The following is a 12,142-nucleotide window of genomic DNA, read 5'->3' on the forward strand; positions in this document are numbered from 1 at the left end:
CAATGAATAAGCTTGAGCTCTCAGCAAGGATACACAAATATCTATGAAAAATGTATGCCACATAAAGAAGCTGGAGAGCAGCCATCTTTAAAGTATTCTAACCTACCAGGAGTAAGGGACTGGGGGAAGGGGCATACTTTTGAAGAAGAAGCTGAGGAAGCATCACAGAGGTAATCTCTAGAATACATCACCCATGTTAGAGAGATTCAGAGTATAGAGATCTTACAGAGTCTTCTAAAGAAATCTGAAAATACATCCACAAAAGAAGCTTTCCTCTTCTCCTTCTTTTTTTCAAATCTTGTCCTGGAGTAGCCAGAAACAGGAATGGGAGAGTAGACCCCACTGCAGGCTCCAAACCTCAGATCAGAACTGAGCTGAGGGAACAGAAGCAGCTGTGGATTGAATGTGAGATTGGTATTTTGATTTAGACTCTACTGGACTTTTTAACATCTGTAAATGAGTTCATTATCAAAGCAAGACTGTTCTTACAGTTGAACGTGACTGGAAACCTACAGGATCTTGTCATGTTTTTAAAGGTTGAGGAAGAAATATCTGGCAGAACACATTTGAAAGCAGTGCTGGGAGAAAAACAAAGCTATGTCTCATCTTTCAAAGTCAAAAATATCATGGCTCTCGTCTGCTTAAAATCCATCAGTCCCTTCCAAGCATGACTCTTGGCACATAATAAACAAAAATGTGGGTTTTTTTCATGAATAAGCATATTCATGTTGCACAAAGAAGCAAGCTCACTCCTACTCACATATTTCTGACCTACAAAAATAAAATAAAAGTATTAAGAAGGCAGGTATTTTGCTATTGTTATTAAACACTTATTGAGAATATTAATTAGATCATGAATTAACCATCTCTTTCCTCCTGGATCTATCTAGTATGCCTTATTGTATTGTTGATATCTGTATCTCTATCTATAACCATAGGTAAATACTTACTCATATTGTATCTTATGTCATCAGTGAAAAGAAGAAATGTTCTTAGTTTACAGCATTCATTACTACAAGTGCTCATAGAAATTTTTATCATATTTAAGTCAGTAACTGAAATTGTTAGATATCAATATCTATACAGTTATCAACCTCTATAGAGATAGATAGATATAAGGTATAGGGTATTTCTTTTCACAAATGACACCCACATATGACCCTCGCTTTTGTTTCAGATCATCTCAACTTTGCTGTTGACAATCCTCCAAAATGTGTCTGCTACTGATCCCTGGCTTACTTAGGTGGTCTACCCCATAGTTGGAGGCCTACAGGGACCCTCTGTGGCCACCATAGTGAGCCCAATGACAATTTTTCAGGTTAGTACCATTTAGCTACCTTCAAGATCCCTAAGGAGGGCACAGGGAAACTTTCGAGAAAATCCTTTTCACTTTTGACAAAGCCTCGCTCCCAAGACTTGATTCACAATCTTATTTTGATAATTAAAAAAAATTGACCTTTTCTTTCTCAAAATATTACAGGTAATATTTAGGGTTAACTCAAGAGAAAGACTTAGAAATGCAAAAAGGGAGATGTATTTTTTTAATTACCCTGAGCCATGAAATGGAACAACTGTGTTTGTATGTGGAGATGAAAAAAATTAAAGAGATATGACCTCAGCTTGCAAAATGCTCCTTCTGGTGGGGATAAATGTAAACATAATTATAATATAAAACAGAAAACTTAGAGATAGACTGAAACCATCAAACATCCCCCAGGTCCTCAATTCCTCCTAATTCTGCCCTTATGTTGTGATGTACTACACACTGCTGAGCAATGGAAAAAATCCAAAGCTGAGACACCTTATTTGGGCTCAAATGGAATTTGACAAGTAATTTATTAGGGAAGGCCACTAGAATATATCCTAGGCTCATTCATTTTGGAAAGAAGCAGCCTAATGATATGCAGGGTAAATAGCTATGCAGAATGGCAAGAGATTTTTTTTTTCTTCTATTTGGAGACTTTCAAAATGATACCAAAAACATGTTGCCATGTAACATTTTGAAAAAAAATGTATTGCACATAAATCAGAATCTATACCTTCTAAAATAAACAATAATTATAGAGTTAATAGCTTTCATAATAAAAGCAATCTGGAAAGTTGGTTGAAAGTAATAGAAAACATTAAGTGGGAAAGCACATTGTTAAGTACTTTCACAATGGGAAGCAGGAGAGGATGATATCATGTCCACTGAAGATGATTGATCAAAACTAATTTCTAATATTTCTAATTTTATGTAATTTTTGCCAAGCATTATGTCACTGCAATAGTAATGATTCAAATAAAAATGGAAATATCCAACCCAGCCAGTATGGCTCATTGGTTGAGCATCAACCTATGAACCAGAAGGTCATGGTTCAATTCCCAGTTGGGGCACATGCTCGATCCCCAGTGGGGGGCATTCAGGAGACAGCCAATCAATGATTCTCTCTCATCATTGATTTTTCTATATCTCCCTCTCCCTTCCTTTCTGAAATCAATAAAAATATTTTTTTTAAAATGGAACTATCCAATCAATTATACAATTTTTGCTGAGTTCTAAATCAGAATCTCACACATATATAGATAGTTCCCTTGCTAATAAGTACCTCTTGTGGAGGGGGGTAGGGATGTGTGCTGTGGGATTATTTGTGTGAATCAAGTAACTCCCTTTACAGTACTGTTTTTTTAAAAGTTCAGCTATACAAAAATCATGTGGTACCTCATGGTTTCTTTAAAAATGGTCCACAGGAATCTATATATATAAAAGTCTAAGTGACCATTACGACAGAATGACCAGAATGACCTGAACGACCAGTCGCTATGATGCACACTGACCACCAGGGGGCAGACGCTCAATGCAGGAGCTGCCCCCTGGTTGTCCGTGCGCTCCCACAGCGGGAGCACCACTCAGCCAGAAGCGAGGCTCATGGCTGGCAAGCACAGTGGAGGAGGCAGGAGCCTCCGCAGCAGTGCTAAGGAGCGAGTGGTGAGCAGTAAGGATGAGCAGTGGTGAGTGGTTAGGAGGCCGAGCACCAAATGCTGAGCATCGAGCCCGGCTTGGGCTCCTCCTCTGCCTCCTGCCACTTCATGCACTGCGACATCCCTCAAGGGGTCCTGGATTGTGAGAGGGCGCAATCCAGGCTGAAGGACCCCAACTGGTGCATGAATCTGTGCACTGGGCCTCTAGTTAACTATGTAAATGAGTTCAAATTGGTTCTGAATATAATTAGCATAATCATATAAAACCTGAGTGATTTTAAAAATGCACAGCTATTTGGTACTAGCTTTAAACAGAAGGAAACAGCTCTTCAGCAATATACAGTGGGATGGAACAAGAAGTGGTTTTATAACTTCATTGTTGATAATTTTATAAAGTTGTTTGGGTATTTGGTCTTGTAGATCTTTCCCCGGGATCAATCCTTCCAAGTATGGTTTACTATATATGGAGAGGCTTGTTAGTGGTAAAAATCAGGAATTTTAATAAAACAGGTAAAGATTCCCTTTGAAGCAAGCATATGCTATTTTAAATTATCTAAATATAAATTTAGTAAGAGTTGAATTAGGTGTCCTGGAATTCATGTCTAAGCCTTATTCTAAATTTTATTTGCTGGGGATTTGTGGCCACTACTTAATCATTCCAGTAAACTTTGAACTGAAGGTTAATGCTCCTTAAATGTTGAAGGCTGAAATGAAGAAATCTAGCATCAAATATCTCCCCAAACTCCATTTAATAATTCTCATGATTTGTCATTGCCAAATGACCCATCTGCAAGAGGAACTTGTAAACTCAGCAGGGAGATAAACCTGGACCAGGCATATTTAGGCATAGTTCACTGTCTCCTTCCCTTGTTTGGAGGTGGCGGAGAGGTAGGTAAAATGGGGCAAAGCCACCAGGAACAATGACAGAAGATTTCTGGATGAGCCTGGAGCTGGAAAAAACATGGAACTAGATAAAATATGGAACTGGATGGTAGCAAGTTATACACATGTAGCAGCAAGGTTTTGAGGCTAGTAACTATTAGACTTCTAAAAACTTTATCTTAGGTAAGATCTGAATAATCAACAAGTTTTGGGTACACAATAAGTTTAGGAATATTAACTTTCTCTTCCTCAGCCCTTGACTTTCCAGATCCAGCACAAGTTCTGTGTGCCAGTATATTGCCCACAAGCCTCCAGCATTCTCCTCCCTACTATCCTCTTCTACACACACATATACAAACACACACATGAATGCACACACACAGACACACACACCAGAACATATTAAAAAAACTCAGTCTGGACCATCTTGATTAATTTCTAATTGCTTCTTGTCTCTATGTTTTCCTGCCATTAATCAAGAAGGCCAAACTCTGGGGACTACTGTGTTGACATTAAGACTGACCAAAATTGCCCTGTCAGTGTGGCTCAGTCATTGAGCATTGACCTATGAATCAGGAGACATGGTTTGATTCCTCATCAGGGCATATGCCTGGGTTGCAGCTGCAGGTGGCAGCTGATCAATGATTCTCTCTCATCATTGATGTTTTTATCTCTCTCTTCCTCTCCTTTCCTCTCTGAAATCAATAAAAATATATTTTTAAAAAAGAATGACCAAAATTGTGTTGAAACATGGCTGATCCATCAGGCAAACTTCACCAGGTTGGGAGAGAAGCTGATCTGACTATTTCTAAGGTGTGACTGACCAGGCTAGGGCAACCAGCTTCAGAAAATCTTTGGTGCACCTAAATATCTGGTACCCCAAAGTTCTCCATAAAGGCAGAACAATAGAGACAAAGGAATAGAAACCTATCAACAGTGACTAAGAATGGCTGAATCATAAGAATGAATATCACTGGGAGCCTGTTTTCTGTCTCCTCTGAAGCCAACCAATAAATGTTGCCCTTTGGATACAGCAGCAGAAAGGTTGATCTCAAAAAGCACATTCCCTTTTCGGAAGGCCTCCTTTTTTTATTTCAGACTCTCGTACCTGCAGTCTTAGAATAAAGATAATTTATTTTTCAAGAGCCTTAGGGAATTTAGGAATCTTAGGGAAGGATTTTTGCATGTACAAAGGTTTTGCATGTACAAAGGTTTGAGAGAAGGGTGGTGTACAAATATCTAGGCATATTCTACTTTTACTCCCTGATTTCTTGGAAGATACCCTGTAGTCACTGATTCCAAGGCCTTTTGAAACAACCAAGTGTGGCTGCTCCAATGAATGGGTTCTTCCTGAGCTGGTGTGGACGCAATCCTCTATTTAGTTCAGCACAATCCACAGTATGTGATGCAATCAGTGCCTTCAGATCACCACACAGAATCATGAGAACGTGAACTCAACTTAGGAGATAGTTGCAGAGATTGGGTTGAGAGTTCAGAGGAGAGAAACACTGCCTGGTTCATAGAATTATAATTCTTATTGAACTATCCTAAAGATCAGAACTTTAACTCACTCACATGGGAGTATTTCTCCAAATTCAGTAGTTGAATTCACCATAATAATTTTTGACATCCCAATGGACCATTTGTAATGGTACTTACTTAATAATTTTTAAACATCAACTCACTAACATTCACTTAGTTAATTTAAATATGCTCACTTTTTATAATGTAAAACTATGTATTTCAAAAGAAAACTTTAAATCACTACCCTTGTTTTATTAGATCTCTTGATCTATCTTTCCATTATACATTAAAAGGATATGTCTATTAAAATAAACATGTCTCTGTAGTGCCTAAAATCATTTCACATACTACCAGGGCTTCCTGTCCTATTCTTTAGGAAACACTGCCACTGGGCATGGTTCCCAAAGACCACACTTCTGTGGTGCACTACAGCCGAGGCCTAGGGTTTTCAAATGGAGAAGAGGCTTACAATGCGTATGCCCCAGCATATAGCTTCCACTTACTGTAAAGCAATAGAAAAGTATTTGCAAACAGTATCAGCACCTTCTCTGAGAGAAAGTTTTGAAAAAGTGAAATAACCACCATTCAGGGCTTGGGCACCAGCAAGATGGTAAGGTCGCCTAAAAAATGGTGGATGGAAACAGCTCTGATAAACTACACCTATTTAGCAACTTTGCCTTGAGATGGAGTGCTTTAGTGTCACTGGATGATCAGTACCTACAAACTGTTCAATATCAAAAGAAAGTAAAATCTTAAAAGCTTTTGTGGTGGCTTTGTAATGTGACAATTTGAGTAGGCTGATACATTTCCTAAAATTCCCTTTCTTGCACTTTTCTAGTTATAATGTGTCTTAAGAAAGATTTTTGGGAAATGAGGTGGGCAAAGAGGAAGCAGTGGCCAATCTGAAGCTCACACACATTGCTATGGACCTGCTGACTTACTCTGACACTGTAAAGCAGCTTCTGCTCCACTTCCCCTCGGCTCTTCCTTAGTTTTTCGTACTCCTGTATCAGGTCCGTGCGTGTTCAGGTCTGGGATGGAGGGCTGACTTCTGCTGCAGGATGTCCTCCACACAACAGTCAGAGGAACAAGAACATCCACGGTGTCAGCTCCTTCTTGTGTGCGCCCAATTTTGCTTGGAGTCTCTTACTTCCTCATGATCTTCCCCTCCTGACTAGTCCCTGTGCACCTCAACATTAGATGCAGAGATAAAGTCTTAAAGAGACGACTTAACCAAACCCCACAATGGGGTTAGCCAATTCCCTGGAATATGTATGTATGCATATATGTTTATATGTATTTTATTAAAGCTAAGACAGTAAATTGCCAAGAAACTGCAGCATTTGATTGCTGTTGCATGGTTCTGCTTCTTCATGAAAGAAGTGGGGTTCACAGGTTTGTATTAATTTAGATTAATTTGAGTAGAGAAATTTATGCTTTCAAGCTATAGTTTGTAGCATTGTTAAATTAACCTGTATTAGTCAGGATAACTAACATTAGCTGATGTAACAAATGAATCCCAAACTTCAGGCACTTATGAAAGTAAAGGTCCATTTCTGGCTCCAAACAGTGCCCAGTGCAGGTTGGTGGAATTGGAACTGAGTAGATAGAATCTGTTCCATGCTGTCACTTAGAGGCCCAAGTTCCATCCCTCATGTCAATTTACCTTCCTCTAGATTGAGTGGTTCTCAATCTTCTGGCCCTTTAAATACAGTTCCTCATGTTGTGACCCAACCATAAAATTATTTTCGTTGCTACTTCATAACTGTAATGTTGCTACTGTTATGAATCATAATGTAAATACCTGATATGCAGGATGGTCTTAGGCGACCCCTGTGAAAGGGTCATTCGACTGCCAAAGGGGTCGTGACCCACAGGTTGAGAACCGCTGCTCTGGGGCCTTGTCCTCCTCTGCATCCAGCCATTCAAACAAGTAAAGTGAGAGAGGATAGAGAAATACATCTGTTCTTAACTGCTTGGGCTTGAAAGTGACTCACATGCAAAGGGGTGAGAACAAGTAGTCTAGCTGTTCCCATGAATAAGAGGACATCTCAGATATTGGTGAGCTCTATAAGTTTCTGCTACAGAGCCTGACATTTCTAATTATTATATTCCTCCAGTGAGGAATTATTTTAGGCCTGTTACACTCTGTTTAAACTCTAATGCCATGTAGCAAGAACATGATCTCTTTGAAACAATCTTTGTCAGAGAACCAGGTGCACTGAATGTTTAAGAAATACATTTACCCTTTCAATGTAAATTTTAAGCAATGGATCATAAAGGGGGAAGTTTATTTTGGAGTTTCTGAGAAGACAAAAAGAAAAGAATAATTGTTCTGTGATTGAAATATGACAATCAATAATTGTATACATTATCCATATAACCAGGTTACTTTCTTCCTCTTTCAGTCAGGATAAACTAGCATGCTAATATGCTTCAGTAAGTCAAACTAAAATTCTCAGTAGCTAAGGTTTGTTATTTCCTGCTCATGCTTCATGTATAACACAGCTGGCAGAAAGGTCTCTGCTGATTGTAGTCACGCATGGACCAATAATCTCTCTCCACACATCTATATATATATAAAAACCTAAGTGACTGAACAACTGAACGACCAGTTGCTATGATGCGTACTGACCACCAGGGGGCAGACGCTCAATGCAGGAACTGCTCCTTGGTGGTTAGTGCACTCCCACAGTCAACCTCCTGTGGCCGGCCAACCTCCCGCGGTCCCTCCTCACTGTGGGCCAGTCTGATCGGCCCTGATCAGCACTGGGCAAGACAGTCCTGGTCTCCGGCCAGGCAGAGGGACCCTACCCATGCATGAATTTGTGCACCAGGGCTCTAGTGCTCTTATAATAACCACTGTTCAGAGGGCTGAAACTTTTAAATCTTCTCTTTAAGGAGCATACATCACTTCTGTTCACATTTATTTAGTAAAACGGTCATGTGGCTATGCCTAACTTCAGAGGAAGATGAAGAATGTTCAGTAGGAGAGAAGACTATAACATGAGCAAATCATCACTCATACACTTTTTCTTTATTACTCCTTGTTAGTAGAAAAAGCATGTTAATGAGGACACGGAAAATGGAGAGACAAACAAAAATTTGTTATCTAATGACTTAGAGGCATTAAAAGTTTGTTGATAAAAAAATAACATGTATCATCAAATAAAACTTTCCAATAATGTTAATGCCATATTGCCCTTGAATACCAGAGCTAAAGCTATGTACAACACAAAATTTATTTTAAGCAACAACATGGGTCAGAGGAATGGCAGTGTAAGGGTGCATCTATCCTCTCCTCCTAACATTTCAACAAAATAACCACCTATAATTCAACAAAGAAGTCCCTGCTCAACACAGATGCACACGTAAGAGACCTGCACACTGGAACAACTAAAGTAGGCTCCTTGGAATAAGCAGGGAGACTAGAGAATGGAGGGAAGCCGAACACCGCTACAGCGCAGCAGCGTCTACAGCGGAACTGGCCGCAGCAGTTGCGGGCAACAGAGCTAACCCAACAAGTGGCTGGCTGTTGGAATAGCCACTGGAGTGGCGGCATTGTGGGGTCGCACACAAACAGTGAGAAAATGTCTGAACTGGGGGTTGAGGGTGGGGGTAAGCAGGGGGGGGGGGGGGCGTTGTGAATGGAATCTGAGTTGCATGAATAAGCTGTGAGTCAGCAGACACCCTCCCTACAGAGCCACTCCCCACTGGGAGGGCCTGGCTGCCGGCTTTCAGGCAAAGAAAGTAGATTGCAGAGCCTTGCCACAGATTAGACTACCAGGTCTCGCCTCCTGTCGCCCTTGGATTGTTTCCAGGAGTGTATTGTCTGTAAGCCAAGAGCTGTTGCAGTAGAAACACAGTTTCCCTCTGTGACTGAGCCCCAGGAGGGGTGCTTGGGCTAGAGCTCCTTGAAGGTCAGGCACTGCCATTACCATGAGGGGAAAACAAACCTCACCCCCAAGCAGCAAAGGCAGTACAACCCTATGGAAGCTGCAGAGGCTCAAAACTGTGAAGCCACAGAGGAAAAAAACATCTTACAATTCAGTGCCATCTACTGGAACAGAGTAGAAAGACCTCCTCAGAGATAAATGGAAAAACGAAGTAGAACAGCAAACAGGGTGAACAACCACAACAATGACAATGACCAGAAAGGAAATGAAAAATCCCCAGAAAACAGGTTGGAACACATAGAATTATGCGAGTTGAATGACAGAGATTTCAAGATTGAAGTTCTGAAAATACTAAATGAGATGCGAGAAAATACTGACAGACAATTCAGCTCACACAGAAAACAAATCAATGAACAAAATGAGTATTTCTCCAAAGAAATTGAATTGTTAAAAAAGAATATAGCAGAAATCCTGGAAATGAAGCAGGCAATTAAAGAAATTAAGAGTGAACTGATGAGCATAGAAAAAAAACCAACCAGTTAGAGGAAATAACTAGTGAAATTGAAGATAGGAATCAAGAAATCATGCAGAAGGAAGAAGAGAAAGATCTGAGAATAAAGAAATACGAAATAGCCCTATAAGACCTCTCTGATTCCATAAAAAAAAATAATAATAACATCAGAATCCTAGGCATAGCAGAGGAGGAAGAGAGAGAGAGAGTATGGAATGGAGAATTTATTAAAATGAATAGTGGATGAGAACTTCCCAAATCTGTGGAAAGAACTAGATCCTTGAATCAAAGTGGCAAACAGAACACCTAGTTACCTCAATCCAAAGAGGCCCTCTCCAAGGCACTTGGTAATGAAGCTGTCAAAAATTAGTGACAAAGAAAAAATACTCAAAGCATCCAGGGAAAAGAATGAAGTGACCTACAAAGGAAAGCCCATAAGAATTTCACCTGACTTCTCAGCAGAAACTCTACAAGCAAGAAGAGAGTGGAACCAAATATTCAAACACCTAAAAGAGAGAAATTATCAGCCACACATACTATACCGAGCAAAATTATCCTTTAAATATGAAGGAGAAATAAGAACATTCCCAGACATACAGAAACTGAGGGATTTTATCATTAGAAAACCTCCATTGCAGGAAATACTCAAGGGAGTTATTCTACCTGAAATGAAGAACATAAGGTCATAACACTAGTAAGATTGCCAAAAACTTGTAGCATAAACAGGGATAACTTGTGACAATAAAACATACAAGGGGAAGAGGGACAGGTATGGACAGGCAAAGGAAGATGAAGATCAGATGTACTCAAAAGGGAAAAAAAATGGTAGATATATGCAACTTCACATTTTATAAAACTACTGGCAGCCACACACAGAAATTCCCCAAAGGAGATATATAGCTTTAAAAAAAAAGAGGAAACAGAGGAAAGATGTATGGAATACCACCAAACAAAAAAACAGATAGAAACATAAAGGAAAAGAACCAATGGAAGCACAGAGTTACCAGAAAACAAAAGATAAAATGGCTATAGGAAATCCTCATACATCAATAATTACCCTAAATGTAAATGGTCTAAATTCACCAGTAAAGAGGCACAGAGTAGCAGAGTGGATCAAAAAACAAAACCCAACCATATGCTGCCTACAAGAGACACATCTAAACAGCAGAGACAAAGGTAGATTAAAAATAAAAGAGTGGAAAATGATTCTCCAAGCGAATAACATCCACAAAAAAAGCAGGTATAGCCATACTTATATCTGATAAAATAAATCTTACGATAACAAAAATAACAAGCGACAAAGATGGACACTTTATAATGATAAAGGGAACACTACATCAAGAAAAGATAACACTTCTTAATATACTAGTATATGCACCCAACCAGGGAGCACCAAAATATATTAAACAGCTACTCATAGAACTAAAGAGAGAAACAGATCAAAACACAATTATAGTTGGAGATCTTAATATTCCATTGACAGCTCTAGACAGATCAACCAAACAAAAAATCAATAAAGAAATATCAGCCTTTAATGAAACACTAGACCAAATGGATATAATCGACATTTACAGAACATTTCATCCCAGAACATCAGACTATACATTCTTCTCCAGTGTACATAGAACATTCTCAAGAATACACCATATGTTGGGTCACAAAACAAGCATCAGCAAATTCAAAAAGATTAAAATTATTCCAAGTATATTTTCTGACCACAATGCCATGAAATTAGAAATCAACTGCAAAAAAAGAGGTAAAAAAAAAAAAGCAACAACAACAAAAAACAAACCTACAAATATGTGGAGATTAAACAACATATTACTGAAAAATGACTGGGTCAAAGAAGACATAAAAGATGAGATCAAAAGATATATAGAGACGAATGAGAATGATAATACAACATATCAAAACCTCCGGGATGCAGCAAAAGCTGTAATAAGAAGGAACTTTATATCACTACAGGCCTATATCAAGAAATGAGAAATTCCAAGTAAACAACCTAACATCACACCTAAAAAGACGAGAGAAAGAAAAATAAAAACAACCCAAAGTTAGCAGAAGAAAGAAAATAACAAAAATCAGAACAGAATTAAATGAAATAGAGAACCAAAGGGCTGCAGAAAAAAAATTAATAAAACAAGGAGCTGGTTCTTTGAAAATATTAATAAAATTGACAAACACCTGGCTAGACTCACTAAGGAAAAAAGGGAAAAGAACCATATAAACAAAATCAGAAATAAGAGAGGAGAAATCACCACAGACATCACAAAGGATCATACTAGAATATTATGAAGCCTTTATGCCACCAAATTCAATAATCTAGAAGATATAGATAAGTTCCTAGAAATATATAACCTTCCTAGAC

The sequence above is a fragment of the Myotis daubentonii genome, chromosome 2 (genome assembly GCF_963259705.1).
Source record: "Myotis daubentonii chromosome 2, mMyoDau2.1, whole genome shotgun sequence".
Lineage (NCBI taxonomy): Eukaryota > Metazoa > Chordata > Mammalia > Chiroptera > Vespertilionidae > Myotis > Myotis daubentonii.